The sequence below is a fragment of the Pleurodeles waltl genome, chromosome 12 (assembly GCF_031143425.1).
Source record: "Pleurodeles waltl isolate 20211129_DDA chromosome 12, aPleWal1.hap1.20221129, whole genome shotgun sequence".
NCBI classification, from domain to species: domain Eukaryota; kingdom Metazoa; phylum Chordata; class Amphibia; order Caudata; family Salamandridae; genus Pleurodeles; species Pleurodeles waltl.
This window is the reverse complement of record NC_090451.1, coordinates 514,305,935-514,322,249: the sequence shown is the minus strand read 5'-3', so window position 1 is coordinate 514,322,249 and position 16,315 is coordinate 514,305,935. Positions and strand designations below refer to the sequence as shown.

The following is a 16,315-nucleotide window of genomic DNA, read 5'->3' as shown; positions in this document are numbered from 1 at the left end:
ATGTATTACTCTCAGGCTGTTTTCTTATGAGTGAGGGAGTTTGTGGGTATGGTGGTCAGGGGTGTACTATTCTTTGAGTATGTCTTTCAGAGGGGCGGAGGGCCTTGATGCGTCCCAACCATATGATAATTGGGCTGCAACTCCATTTCTATACAGAGAAAATAAGCTTGGCGCTAACGTGCTACCTTGATGGAGATGCATCTCTACATAAAATGGGCGCATCTGTAGCAATCTGTTATTCCGGTACTGCAGGACTTTAGTATAGACAAGGGACAATGTTAGGCTTCGCATTACTCCCTTAGCTAGAAAGTGAATTTTCCTCTCGGTGCACAGACAAACAAGTCTGTCACACCAATACTCTTGTATGACTCTGATGCTGACGTCCCGTGAATTTGTGATCTGGGGACCAACTGACAAGGAGACCTCTTATGGTATTTTCTACTGGGAGTGGTAAGTAGTGCTTCCAAGCCTGCATTTGGCCGAAGGGCCCTCTGTCCCCGACACGTGTGTGAGAATAGCTCAGACCCATGCTGTTTGCGACTGAAATATTGAGTGTGCTAGAAAACCGTGTTCTTCTGTATATACTTTACTGGTTCTGCCTGTGAGGAAGGTTGTAGGTGATTTCCCTATACAGAAGCTGTACACTTTCAGTGTTTGAGTACCACTGCAGCTGCATAGGTTCCAGAACCAAATTATCCCACTTTGTAGTACTATTTTTAGCAAGGTCGAGATTGACACATATTTCAGGTGTATCCCTTCTTCTGTATGCAGTAGCTCGAATAAAATCCAGCTATCTCCCAGGCTTCTTTCCTAACCGGTTCGCTTCTGCTGAAAGTTTTTTGCACTCCCTTGATGTTAAAAGGTCTTTCAGTTGTTGGTTGCATATGATGAGACAGACTTGTGCATCCGGTATCAAGAGACAGACTGTTCCAACACAAGATATTGCTTCTGCTTCCTCCCTTCTAATAAATTGTAGAAGCAGTGTTACTTCTGCTCTTCCCTTCATCTGTCTCTGTGAGCCCTGGACAGCGGCAGTGTTACCCGAGCTCCTCACTCCCTTCGTAAGCTATCGATAGCAATGTGACCAGTGTATTTTTTCCTACCTCTATAAGCTGTGGACAGGAACAGTTTAACCTGGGCTTCTCCCTCCCTTTGTAAGAACTGCACAAGACCCTTATTGTGCTTTTTTCTGCCATTAATTTGGATCCTGGGCTAGAAAGGCTGTCCAGTCACTCTAGCATTTGTCTAGTAGGATCCAGGCTAAGGGCCTGCTTTCAGGATTTGATGAGGTCCCATTACCCAGCTATGCACTCATGGTCCTGTTCTAGCATTCGCCTCCTGCAGCGCAGGACTGGTTTTGCCAGGGCTGATTTTAATTTCCATTCTGACCCATGTTGCATCTCGACGAGACAGTGGTGCCTGTTCTTCCTATTCCCACAAGTGATGCAGAGGAGGCGTTACTTGTTCTACCGCTCCTCACAAGCTTTTGACAGGAACCATCTTGTATGTGTATAACTCCTCCTCTTCCCCTCCGAGCCCCAAGCGGTGTACAAGAGCATTGTTACTTGTTTTCTAGCTGCTTTCTTACTTGTAGAATTACTAAATAACGCTGTTATCTGGGACACTGTCCCACTTACGAAGTTTCATTTAACAACTGAATACAATCTGTGAGTTATAATTCAAGTTTGCCTTAATTGAACCAGTTCGACTAAAATATTAGATTTCTGTTGTCTATTAAAAGAAAAATTGGACTGAAAAGTGGTAGATCTAGTATCATGACGCCCTCTGGTAATCTATCCCTGTGACGCTGAAAAGGAGCAGTGTCACCCGTCCTCTCTGTACACGAGCGGGAATAGGTTGTGCTGCACTCTCTCAAAATGTGCAAAGGTGTGTTTTTCTGGTGCTTCATCCCTGAGCTGTGGAGAGGATCAGTGTTGTCAGCCTATATTTTCCCATCCACCAATCTGAGTGGGAGCAGTGTTCCCAGTCTGATCCCTTGCCCTAATCTCGGGATAGAAGCAATGTTCTCAATTTGTTTCCCATTCCACCAGTGAATTGAGAGGAGCGGTGTTCCTGGCCTGTGACTTCCCATTTCCCAGTCTCTGGGAGGAATGTAGTTACAAGCCTCTATTTCTCTATACTCTACTCTTTAAGTGGGACTGGTGCAGTGTCATCTCCGCGTTCATTCCCTTAGGCACGAGCTGTGGCTCCCTCTCTATACCTCCCCTCTCCAGAAGTCCTCAGGTCAGGAACAATGCTACTTGTGTTGACCCTCTCCCCTTGTTCTAAGCTCTGGACAGAGGCGGCAGCACCCTTTTTTATCTCCAAGTCCCTGTGTGCTCTAGATAGAAGTGTTACCTGTGCTCATCTCCCAGTCCCTATGTGCTCTGGACAGGAGCAGTGTTACCTGTGTTTATCGGCAGTCCCTGTTGGATCTGCTAGGAACAATGTTGGCTGTGCTCATCTTCAGTCCCTGTGTGCTCTCAACAGACGCAGTGTTACATGTGCTCATCTCCTGTCCCTGTATACATCTCCGAGTCCCTGTAGGTTCAACTAGGAACAGTGGTACCTGTGCTGATCTCCATTTCCTGTGTGCTCTGGACAAAAGGTTTACCTGTGCCCATCTCCATTCCCTGTAGGTTCTGCCAGGAGCCGTGTTGCCTATGCCGGTCTCCACTTCCTGTAGGTTCTGCTAGGAGCAGCCTTATCTGTGCTCATCTCCAGTCATTCTAGGTTCTGATAGGAACAGTGTTACCTGCGATCTGGACAGAATTGTTACTGTTCTCCTCCCCAGTCTCTCTGTGCTCTGGACAAAAGTATTACCTGTGCTCATCTCCAATCCCTGTAGGTTCTGCTAGGAACAGTGCTACCTGTGCTCATCTCCAATCCCTGCAGTTTCTTCTAGGAACAGTGCAACCTATGTTCATCTCCAGTCCATGCAGGTTCTGCTAGGAACAGTGCTACCTGTGCTCATCTCCAATCCCTGCATGTTCTGCTAGGAACAGTGCTACCTATGCTCATCTCCAGTCCCTGCAGGTTCTGCTAGGAACAGTGCTACCTGTGCTCATCTCCAATCCCTGCATGTTCTGCTAGGAACAGTGCTACCTATGCTCATCTCCAGTCCCTGCAGGTTCTGCTAGGAACAGTGCTACCTGTGTTCATCTCCGGTCTTTGTGTGCTGTGGACAGCAGCACTATTAGCTGTGCCTACATTCAGTCCATGTAGGTTCTGCTAGGTACAGTGTTACCTGTGCTCTGGACAGAAGTGTTAGCTCTGCCCATCAACAGTCCCTGTAGGTCTGCTAGGAGCAGTGTTAACTGTGCCCATCTCCAGTCCTGTGCTCTCTGGGCAGGAGTAGTGTTATGCTAGGAGCAGTGCTGCCTATGCTCATCTCCAGTCCCTGCAGGTTCTGCTAGGGACAGTGTTACCTGTGCTCATCCCCAATCCCCTTGTGCTCTGGACGGGAGCAGTGCTACCTATGCCCATCTCCAGTCGCTGTAGGTTCTGTTAGGAGCAGTGTTACCTGTGCTTATCTCCAATCCCCTTGTGCTCTGAATGGGAGCAATGTTAACTATGCCCATCTCCAGTCGCTGTAGGTTCTGTTAGGAGCAGTGTTACCTGTGTTCATCTCCAGTCCCTGTGTGCTCTGGACAGAAGTGTTACCTATGCCTATCTCCGTCCTTGTAGGTTCTGTCACTGATGTCTTTTAGGGGTCGTCAGGGCTGGCAGCTGCGACCCCTAGTTTGCCCCTTGCGACCCCTAGCATTGCCTTTGCGACCCCTGGCCTCAGAGGTGGCAAAAACAGTGCCAGGAGCACAGCGGCAGCTCTTCGGTTTGGGGCTCCACTTTTTGTTTTTGCTCACTGTTTTTATTACACTAATAGTGAATTTGGTTTCATTATTCACTGAGTGGAATAAAAAGGAGCATACATTATCTGGAATATGAGTTTCCCAGGCTGCTGATGTAAGCAAAAAAAAAAGCTTCTAAATGTATGTTGTGTGCGTGCTTGCCAGCCAGTGTGTTTACCGGAGAGAGTGTAAGTGCATATATGTATAAACGTGCATGAGTGACATTGAAGATCTAATCACTTCTACCCCTGGTATTGTGGTGAATTGACGTTCCTTGGTTCTGCTAGGAACAGTGCGTTACCTGTGTTAATCTCCAGTCCCTGTAGGTTCTGCTACGAACTGATACTCGTGCTCATCGCCAGTCATGTGCTCTCTGGTCAGGAACAGTGTGTTGCCTGTGGTAGGTACTTACTACCTATGCTTCTCCTGTAAGTTCCCCTGGCCAGCAGCCTATTCCTCTGTGCTCTACCTGCCTCTTTCTCTCTCTCTCTCGGAGGGCTCGGGCGGGGATCTCGGCCTCCAGGAACCCGTCAGCCTGCATTCCTGCCATTGCTCTGCGATACACCGGTGCCAGGCACGCGAGAGCGCCACTCCTGCACAAAGGCTGTCAGGCATTAGAGCGCGGGCGGTGGAGCAGGCTGCCCTCGATACCCGGGTCTGGCAGTATGCAGTACACCAGGGGAAAAAAGAGAACCCTCTTCCATGTGCTGTTCCTTGGGGTTAAAGTTTAACTTGTGGTGACTTCCGAGCTCCCGCTCAGCGGAAAGGCGCACTCCCCGCTCTTTTGTTTCCACAATATCCCGGATTTAGAAGTCTGTTTTTGAACGTGTTTCCGCACGCATGCGGCTGCCCAGGTAAGCTCGCCGTTTGTTACGTGCCCCTTGTATAGTTGTAGGTCGTTATTATTTGAAGCTTCCGAAATCAGTGTTCAAATTTTTTGATTCGAGAATCACGTGCTTGAAAAGGAAGGTCACTCGAAGGGGAGCTTTGCGTTTGATTACCAGCGCGCGCGTGTGCGCGCCCCCCCACTTCTTCCACAAGATTGATATTTAAGTAAACCCCAAAGGAGGGTAGGCGTATGCGCACAAGAACACAAATGTTTGTATATTTTATTATACATCTGCACATAACATTTCTACTGGCTGCTCTTTTGAATATGATGACTCTTATGCGTGCACTGTTTCGTCTGTGCGACCACTGCCTTTTGGTCAGCACGTTATACTTGGGAGCTGTACTCCTGCCTCCATTTTTAAACTCCTGTTTGCCGCACATTGCTTGCCTCTCTAGACTGTCGCGATTTACCCCTGTATTCCTCATTTGTTCATCTGTGCCTTCAGTAAACGCAGGTGTATAAATAACCCCCGCCCGCATGCACTTACATACGGCCTGTGGCTAACGGCTGTTTGAATTACTGGAAGTGCTTAATTGCATCTAGTATGCTGCACTGGAGAGGTTTATTACCATTCCGTAGCATTGTAAATATTTCTTGTTGCAGCACCACTGAATGCTCCCCCAATTACTCTTAAGAGTTGGCCTACGCTCATGCAGACCGCCAGCCCGCTGGTCGCACCGAACATATAAATCAACAGTGTGTACATCGGGCAAGAGGGCAAAATAATCAGACCTAGCTTAAGAAAGTAAAAAAACCTCATTATTGGACAGTTAATTAGTTTTGAAACCTTTAAAACATTTTACAATGTAGAACCCCAGCCTCACTAATACAAAAAACAAAACTAACACCCCACCTTTAAACCTCCCTCACAAATCCTGAGAGCGTTCTTCCAGGCTTCAATCTTCCCCATTCCCTTTCTTTCCTCCACTGACCTTCCCTGTGACTCCCCCATTGCTCTCCGGTGTCCCCTCTGCCAACCCCTATTCTGTAATGCCCCCAATCTTTCCTGCTTAGTGTGCACCCCACCTGCTGTCACCTGTCCAAGCGACAATAAAGCCTAAGAACTGCAAACCTACAAACCTATGTGCAACAAAGCAAGTCGGAGTACCTAAAGAAGTGAGAGGGAGGGTGAGCACAATATTGTTTCGCCTCTGCACTATAGGGCCACAGCGTCGGAATGACGCTGATACTACAGTTATTTTTAACCATTACTTCACCCAGCCGGGAAAGACAGCTAATCAAATAACCCCATGGGCTTGGGTTTTACCACTCGCCCAAAGTACCCCTCGGGTTGGACATCTTATGGATGCCGCCCCCATCGGGCGAGAGGGCAAAATAAGCAGAACCTTTAAAACATTTTACAATAACCCCAGCCTCACTAATACAAAACCCAAAACTAATACCCCACCCTTAAACCATTTCCCCCCCTTCCCCCAACCCCACAAAAACCGAGAGCTTTCTTCCAGGCTTCAATCTTCCTCATTCCCTTTCTTTCATCCACTGACCTTCCCTGTGACTCCCCCATTGCTCCCCGGTGTCCCATCTGCCTACCCCTATTCTGTAATACCTTCAATCCTTCCTGCTTACTGTGCCACCAGGAAAAACCCTGATAAGCCGTTATTTCCTGTCCCCCCCTCCCCCCACCACCCTGAGGTTACTCCTCTCCTCCTCTCTCAAGTCTAGATGTTCAGCATAGACGGATAACTATATAGTTTGCTTGAGCTGCAGCTTTTTTCTTGTTACAAATAGACATCGCAAAAAACACCTCATGATTAAACAAGAGGAAACGCATTCATTTGACCCTCCCAGCTATTTCACCAGCACCACCTTTGAATAGCTAATATTGATACCAGTTTTTCTCTTATTTCAAGAAGATAGAATTCTGTCCCAATGAAAGAAAGATGTACGCCATCATGCCTAAAAAACAATTGGAACTCCTCTTTCTTAATATCGCTATGCTCCAACCAGACTACCCCTCTGTTTTTACAAAAGCGTGGCATCTCCCTGTTGACCTTACGCCTGGCCCTCTCCACAGATGTGTATTTTACTGCACCTCTCCACACTCTTCTAGGTACTAAAGCTGTTAATACTATGTTCGATGGCATGTGTAGCTGCAGATACACATGTTGTGCATAGCCCGCCATCTGGTGTTGGGTCGGAGTGTTACAAGTTGTTTTTCTTCGAAGAAGTCTTTTGAGTCACGAGACCGAGGGACTCCTCCTCCTTTGCTTCCATTGCGCATGGGCGTCGACTCCATCTTCGATTGTTTTCTTTCCGCCATCGGGTTCGGACGTGTTCCTTTTCGGTCCGGGTTCGGAACGGAAAGATAGTTAGAAATTCGGAAAATTACGTCGGTATTGTTGCGTTGGGGATCGGATTAGATAGAATCGACACCGAATCGTGAAGAGCTCCGGTAGCCCTTCGGGGTAATTTCGATCCCCCGTCGGGGCCTGGTCGGCCCGACCGCGTGTAACATCGAGGCTGATGGAACGGACCCCGTTCCGATTCTGCCCTAAATGCCACAACAAATACCCATATACAGACCAACATTTGGTCTGTAACCTGTGCCTGTCGCCCGAGCACAAGGAAGAAACTTGTGAGGCCTGTCGTGCGTTTCGATCCCGAAAAACGCTCCGTGACCGGCGAGCCAGAAGATTACAGATGGCGTCCACGCCGACAGGACACCGAGAGTTCGAGGAACAAGGAGAAGAAGAGGAAGCCTTCTCTATCCATGAATCGGACTCGGAGGAATTCGACGTCCACGAAACAGTGAGTAAGACGTCGAAGCCAGCACACAAGAAAACAGACCAGGTCCAGGGGACGCCACTGCCAACAGGCCATGGCTCAATCCATAAAGTCGGTGACCGCCCATCGGCACCGAAAAAGGCCGAACTAGTGCCGAGATCGTCCGACTCGGGTCGAGACACAGGCACGCAGCAATCTCGGGACCGAGAAAGTGCTGCCGACAGAGATCGACGCCGAGACATCGGAGCCGAAGCTGCTCGACGCAGAGACAGCGGCACCGAGGAGGATCGACGCCGAGAAGTTTCGACTCCAAAAAAGAGAAAAGTCGCCTCGGAGCCGAAAACGAGTAAGGACATAGTTTCGGTGCCGAAACGACCGGCAACCGAGCCAACAATTAGCTCATATTCAGAGGAGCAATCACTGTCCTCTCAATTGCGCAAACATAGATTCGAGGAAGAGTTACAGTCCACTGAAGTAGACCACACTCAAAAGCGGATCTTTATACAGAGTGGAACAGGGAAGATCAGCACCCTTCCCCCTATTAGGAGAAAAAGGAGACTTGAGTTCCAAATACAGGAACAAGCACCACAAACTAAAGTGGTGAAGAAGGTAACTCCGCCACCCTCTCCTCCAACTGTAACTTGCATATCACCGGCACAGACTCCGTCACACTCACCGGCTCACACCACCATGAGCCAAGATGACCAGGACGCTTGGGACCTATACGACGCCCCAGTGTCAGACAACAGTCCGGAGGCGTATCCTACCAAGCCCTCACCACCAGAGGACAGCACAGCGTATTCACAGGTGGTAGCTAGGGCACCAGAGTTCCATAACGTGTCGCTACACTCTGAACCTGTCGAGGATGACTTCCTTTTCAACACCCTCTCCTCCACCCATAGCACCTACCAGAGCCTGCCTATGCTCCCAGGAATGCTAAGGCACGCAAAGCAAATCTTCAAAGAGCCTGTCAAGAGTAGAGCAATAACACCAAGGGTGGAAAAGAAATACAAAGCACCGCCCACAGACCCTGCTTTCATCACCTCACAACTCCCACCAGATTCGGTTGTGGTAGGGGCAGCTCGCAGGAGAGCCAACTCTCACACGTCAGGCGATGCACCACCTCCAGATAAAGAAAGCCGCAAGTTCGACGCAGCCGGAAAAAGGGTCGCAGTACAAGCTGCAAACCAGTGGCGCATCGCTAACTCTCAAGCGCTCCTAGCGCGATATGATAGAGCCCATTGGGACGAGATGCAGCACCACATCGAGCATCTACCCAAGGATTTACAAAAAAGGGCGAAACAGGTGGTTGAGGAGGGACAAAACATCTCCAATAACCAAATACGCTCCTCTATGGATGCAGCTGACACAGCTGCAAGAACAATTAACACAGCAGTAACCATAAGAAGGCACGCGTGGTTACGAACATCTGGCTTTAAACCGGAGATACAGCAAGCGGTGCTCAATATGCCATTCAATGAGCAGCAATTGTTCGGACCTGAAGTGGACACGGCAATTGAGAAGCTAAAAAAGGACACTGACACTGCCAAGGCCATGGGTGCACTCTATTCCCCGCAGGGCAGAGGCACTTTCGGCACCTTCCGCAAAACAACCTTCAGAGGGGGGTTTCGGGGTCAGGCCACACAAGCCAGTACCTCACATTCAACACCGTCTACCTACCAGGGACAGTACCAAAGGGGAGGCTTTCGGGCCAGTACAGAGGAGGACAATTCCCTAGAAACAGGGGAAAATTTCAAAGCCCAAAAACACCTGCAACCAAACAGTGACTCACAGGTCACTCATCCCCTCCACACAACACCAGTGGGGGGAAGAATAAGTCAGTATTACCAATCTTGGGAGGAAATAACAACAGACACTTGGGTCTTAGCAATTATCCAACATGGTTATTGCATAGAATTTCTCCAAATCCCTCCAAATATACCACCAAAAACACAGAATATATCAAAACAGCATTCAGACCTTCTGGAAATAGAAGTTCAAGCATTACTGCAAAAGAACGCAATAGAACTGGTACCAGGTACACAAATAAACACAGGAGTTTACTCACTGTACTTTCTAATACCAAAAAAGGACAAAACACTGAAACCAATCCTAGATCTCAGAACACTAAACACCTACATCAAATCAGAACACTTTCACATGGTCACGCTACAAGAAGTGTTACCATTGCTAAAGCAACAAGACTACATGACAACCTTAGATATCAGACGCATATTTCCACATACCGGTACATCCCTCGCACAGGAAATACCTAAGGTTCGTATTCAAAGGAATACATTACCAATTCAAAGTATTGCCGTTCGGTATAACAACCGCACCAAGAGTCTTTACAAAATGCCTAGCAGTAGTAGCTGCATACATCAGAAGGCAGCAAATACACGTATTCCCGTATCTAGACGATTGGCTAATCAAGACCAACTCACTGACAAAGTGTTCACACCACACAGATCAGGTCATACAAACCCTCTACAAACTCGGTTTCTCCGTCAACTATGCGAAATCACGCATTCTGCCGTGCAAAGTACAGCAATACCTAGGAGCAACAATAGACACAACAAGGGGAATAGCCACTCCAAGTCCACAAAGGGTTCTAAATTTCCAAAAAGTTATACAAACCATGTATCCAACACAAAAAATACAGGCAAAGACGGTATTACAACTCCTAGGCATGATGTCCTCATGCATAGCCATTGTCCCCGAATGCAAGACTGCACATGAGGCCCTTACAACAGTGCCTAGCATCACAATGGTCACAAGCACAGGGTCACCTTCTAGATCTGGTGTTGATAGACCGCCAAACATACATCTCGCTTCTATGGTGGAACAGTATAAATTTAAACAAAGGGCGGCCTTTCCAAGACCCAGTGCCACAATACGTGATAACAACAGATGCTTCCATGACAGGGTGGGGAGCACACCTCAATCAACACAGAATCCAAGGACAATGGGACGTACATCAAACAAAGCTGCATATAAATCACCTCGAACTGCTAGCAGTTTTCCTATCGTTAAAAGCATTCCAACCCATCATAACCCACAAGTACATTCTTGTCAAAACAGACAACATGACAACAATGTATTATCTAAACAAACAGGGGGGGACACACTCGACACAGCTGTGCCTCCTGGCACAAAAAATATGGCAATGGGCAATTCACAACCACATTCGCCTAATAGCACAGTTTATTCCAGGGATCCAGAATCAACTTGCAGACAATCTCTCTCGAGATCACCAACAGGTCCACAAATGGGAAATTCACCCCCAAATTCTAAACACTTACTTCAAAATTTGGGGAACACCTCAAATAGACTTATTTGCAACAAAGGAGAACGCAAAATGCCAAAACCTCGCATCCAGATACCCACACAGGCAGTCCCAAGGCAATGCCCTATGGATGAACTGGTCAGGGATATTTGCGTACGCTTTTTCCCCCTCTCCCTCTCCTTCCATATCTAGTAAACAAATTGAGTCAAAACAAACTCAAACTCATACTGATAGCACCAACATGGGCGAGGCAACCATGGTACACAACACTGCTAGACCTATCAGTAGTACCCCACGTCAAGTTACCCAACAGGCCAGATCTGTTAACACAACACAAACAACAGATCAGGCATCCAAACCCAGCATCGCTGAATCTAGCAATCTGGCTCCTGAAATCCTAGAATTCGGACACTTAAACCTCACCCAAGAATGTATGGAAGTCATAAAGCAAGCTAGAAGACCATCCACTAGACACTATGCAAGCAAATGGAAAAGGTTTGTTTGCTACTGCCATAATAATCAAATTCAACCATTACACGCATCTCCAAAGGATGTAGTGGGTTACTTACTACACTTACAAAAATCAAACCTGGCCTTCTCTTCCATTAAAATACACCTCGCAGCAATATCTGCATACCTGCAGATTACCCATTCAACTTCACTATTTAGGATACCTGTCATTAAAGCGTTTATGGAAGGCCTCAAAAGAATTATACCACCAAGGACACCACCCGTTCCTTCATGGAACCTCAACATCGTCTTAACGAGACTCATGGGTCCACCTTTTGAACCCATGCATTCTTGCGAAATACAATTCCTAACCTGGAAAGTTGCATTTCTCATCGCCATCACATCTCTAAGAAGAGTAAGTGAAATTCAGGCGTTTACAATACAAGAACCTTATATCCAAATACACAAAAATAAGGTAGTCCTAAGAACCAATCCAAAATTTCTACCAAAGGTTATTTCACCGTTCCACTTAAATCAAACGGTAGAACTACCAGTGTTCTTCCCACAGCCAGACTCGGTAGCTGAAAGGGCACTACATACATTAGACATCAGAAGAGCACTAATGTACTACATTGACAGAACAAAACAAATCAGAAAAACAAAACAACTGTTTATTGCATTCCAAAAACCTCATACAGGAAACCCAATATCAAAACAGGGTATAGCCAGATGGATAGTTAAATGCATCCAAATCTGCTACCTTAAAGCCAAAAGGGAGCTGCCCATTACACCAAGGGCACACTCAACCCGAAAGAAAAGCGCTAGCATGGCCTTCCTAGGGAATATTCCAATGCACAAGATATGTAAGGCAGCCACATGGTCTACGCCTCACACATTTACTAAGCACTACTGTGTAGACGTGCTATCCGCACAACAAGCCACAGTAGGTCAAGCCATACTAAGAACTCTATTTCAGACTACTTCCACTCCTACAGGCTGAGCCACCGCTTTTGGGGAGATAACTGCTTACTAGTCTATGCACAACATGTGTATCTGCAGCTACACATGCCATCGAACTGAAAATGTCACTTACCCAGTGTACATCTGTTCGTGGCATTAGTCGCTGCAGATTCACATGTGCCCACCCGCCTCCCCGGGAGCCTGTAGCCGTTTGGAAGTTATCTTTAACTTTGTACATTTTGTAAATATATTACTTAAACCTTAACTGGTACATACTTATTCACTCCATTGCATGGGCACTATTACTAACACACACAACTCCTACCTCACCCTCTGCGGGGAAAACAATCGAAGATGGAGTCGACGCCCATGCGCAATGGAAGCAAAGGAGGAGGAGTCCCTCGGTCTCGTGACTCGAAAGACTTCTTCGAAGAAAAACAACTTGTAACACTCCGACCCAACACCAGATGGCGGGCTATGCACAACATGTGAATCTGCAGCGACTAATGCCACGAACAGATGTACACTGGGTAAGTGACATTTTCATTTTGTCCCAGATCATGACCCCGCAATGATGTCCAGATCCTTCTTCATCACTTTAATCAAGCCCAAACCTGACAATTGTACTAAATCATTCTCGCCTAAATGCAATGACAGCCCATCAGTGCAGGCCCTAACCAAAATCAGATCCGACAGACAAGGTAGCAGCTGTCCCCATCTCATGCCCCCTTTTCTCCACCGTTCCATTTTTAAACTGTCACTTCTGAAACCCAAATTAATTCCAAAAGGTCTGTGGTAAGCTTGTTTGGCAGCACACTTAACGAAAGAGTGTCCAATTATCCAAAGAGCTAGAAAAGCCACAGCTGGACCAGCGACACAACCTAAAATAAGAGAATTTTTTTAGATAGGCCATACAAATTAAGCATCCTCAAGCTCTCTAATGTACCGCAAACAGCAATCTGATAACCAACGACCCAGTTTTTTCACCTCACTGATTGAAAAACCTAGCCTTGCTCCTTCGGACACTGCACCTATACAGAAAGAGTGGGTGCCAAAATGAAATGGGTCTAACCCAATGTGACAAAGCGCCTTCCTCAGGACACCTAACACTTGCAAGGCTGTCAGAGTTGTGCCATCCTTGTGAACAAATATGAACCCTGGCTCACCTCCTTTGACTACTTTAAAGCTCCACCAGTTCTCTACCGGGCATACTAGCGCTCCAATTCTGTTCAGGGACACTGTTGTTCCTTTTCTCTTTTGATATGTCTTGGATTTCTCTGGAAAAATCTGAACACACTCACCTGTGCCCTTCATGAGTTCATCCTTTAACCCCACCTCCTTTGCTTTCTCCATTAGCTCTGAAATTCTAAATGCACCAAAAAACAGCCATAACATGCATAACTTAACCAAACCTTGTTCATACTGCAAAAAACACGTTCCCTAAACATTTTAACAAACTCGCCAACAATTTCATGGAGATGGGATCCCTCGTTAGTCTCGGTCTCTGTTTTTATTTAGCCCATACTTTAAAAAAAAATATATATATTTTTTATTAACATTTTGCTGTTGTACATATACATTAATTTGTGATAGCGGCTGGTTCTCTCTTCAGTATTTCAGGGTGTTACATGGTCTAAGAGGTTATCACATAATTCGTAATACCATTACATCACATCCAAATACTCTTAGTCCAGTTCTTGGGGGCCTTGTGTATATACCTGAGTCATGTGAGAGCTATACCAATAGTCTTTTTTTCATATTTCTAAAACAGTCTTTAACTAATATTAAACAAAGTAATAATGCGATGGTACTTGTATGGGCAGGCGGTTTCACTTTCCGGGGTTAGTCTCTTTTTCTTTTCTCTTCAGAGCCGGGTTAATTCCTTTGATGCTATTTGTCCCTATTAATCAGATAACAGTATCCCCTTCATGCCTTGCCCAACTCCATCTATCTTCATCCGGTCAGTTTTGTGTCCTTAAGCGTTATATCCGATGCCTACAGCTGTTTCCCTCCCATTGTCCTTTAGGGTCTAAATCCCCGGTTCGCTACTTCTCGGTACAGGTATTGTCACTGCTTCCTTCTATTTCTGTCCCCTAATCTGTTTCTGTGTCAGTCCCTCTGTAGTCGTGTCCGCCCCCTTTACTATCCCTTCCCATTTCGTCAGTATCTCCTCCCTGTCTGGGGCTGTGGGTGTTTGGCGAATTCCACGTTCTTCCTCTCTTTTCAGTATCTGTAATTCAGCTCTAGAACACTTCTCTACTTCCCGCCTCCATTCCATCAACGAGGGGGATCTAGCGGACTTCCATCCCTTCGCGATCAGTCTCCGGTAAAGAACCAGAGCTAGGTCTAAAAATCGACTCCTCACATTCCCACATGGAAGTCCCATTCTAATACCCAGGAGGCACACAGTCGGTGATAGGGTCAATTCTTTTTCGTGCAGTCTAGTTAGGTCTGCTAACACGCTGCCCCAGCCTCATTGTATTTCAGGGCAATTCCACACCATGTGGTCAAAATCTGCATTTACGTTACTGCACCTGGGACACGTCTTGGGCTCCCCCCGTACATTAAGGATAAGCGGTGTGGGGTGAGGTACGTCCTGTGGGTATAATTATACTGGGTATATCGCAGTCTTGTGTTTCTCAAGACCTCCTTATAATGCGCTAGTACCCTGCCCCACTCTGGGTCTGTTATTTCGCTTTCCAAGGATCTTTCCCATCTCTCCCTTAAAGGTTGCATTGGGTCAAGGGCCTCCTCCTGTTGAGCTCGGTACAATTTTGTGATGAGGTGGGAATAGTCTCCTAGTGTTAAGAGGAGGTGTAATATTTGATGAGTAGTGGGCTCTGCATTCACTGTCATCCAGTGTTCTCGCAAGTTATGTGTTAACTTCTGGTATAGAAGAAATTGCCCCGGCGGATTCCCTCTTTATTCACTAGGTCAGTAAAGCGCTTCAGCACCCCGTGTCGGAAAAGGTCACCCACCGTCTCCACTCCCGCTCTTTTCCAAATCCCAAGACCTGTACCTATCAAGCCTTCCTCCCCCAAATCTATTAATAGCACGGTCAGCGGCAAAGCCGGGGAGTAAGGGGATCCCACCCCCACTCGTCTGGTGCACCTCCTCCAGTTTGATATGGCTACTTTCATCATCCTACTGTCCACTTGTTTGGTCACCCTCTTGTTAATCATCCGCGCTATGACACGATCCGTACCCTTGTCGCTGGTGGTAACCCATCTGTCCAGACATCCCTTCCCAGCGAGCCAGCTGGCAACCCATTGCAGTTGACATGATAGGTAATAAATCTTGAAGTCTGGGACACCCAGGCCTCCTGCCAGCGTTGGTCTTCAGAGGGTCGAGAGTGCTGTACGTCTACGGCCATCATCCCAGATAAGTTCCCTAAGTAGTGTGTTCAGTTCGCGGAACCATGTTGAATGGATCAATAACGGTAGATAAGCAAAATAATAAAGGATGCGGGGCAGCATGATCATTTTGGATAACAAAATTCTGCCCATTAGGGATAATTTTAGTGAGCGCTAGAACCCGACCGAAGCCCTCAAGGAACGGAGCGCCCTCCCAATGTTTCCGTCCCGCAAATCCCCAATCTCATGGTATATTTGTATGCCCAAATATTTAAAGGCACGTGGAGACCAAACCACGTCCTCTGGGCAGGAGGAGGGCCACTCAAGGTTCTGTGTTAGGGGGAAGATGAATGTCTTACTCCTATTGAGGCGTAATCCTGATAATGCACCAAATCGGTCCAGCGTCATCAGGGCCCAGGGTAGATCCGACTCCCCGTCTCTGGCATATATGAGAATGTCGTCTGAATACAGTGATATAATATGTTCTGATTGACACCATTTTATTCCCCTGCCCACACCCCTGCTTCGCATCTCAGCCGCCAGTGGCTCTATGGCCAGGGCGAACAATAATGGTGACAGTGGGCAACCCTGTCGCATCCCCCGATAAATAGGATAAGTATCTGATATCACTCTGCCCGTCCTCACCCTTGCCAATGGCGCCGTATACAGTAAATCTACCCATTTTTTCCAACTCCCTCCCATACCCATCCGACGCATCACGTTTCTTAGATAGTCTCATCTAATTGAGTCAAAAGCTTTCTCAAAGTCTACTGCAAGCAGC

The 16,315-nt window shown here is 47.1% G+C and overlaps 1 protein-coding gene across 10 annotated transcripts in view; it reads left to right on the top strand.

The window, feature by feature from the left end:
- KIFC3 (kinesin family member C3) overlaps window positions 1-16,315 on the top strand; it is a 308,219-nt gene that overhangs the window by 157,591 nt on the left and 134,313 nt on the right. For 2 of the 10 annotated variants that reach the window (XM_069217378.1, XM_069217372.1), the window contains exon 1: window positions 4,440-4,702. The exons of the other annotated variants lie outside the window; for them this stretch is intronic. The gene's annotated coding sequence lies outside the window, so the exon portion shown is untranslated. Of the gene's footprint in view, window positions 1-4,439; window positions 4,703-16,315 lie in introns of those variants that run through there. 10 annotated transcript variants of the gene reach the window in all.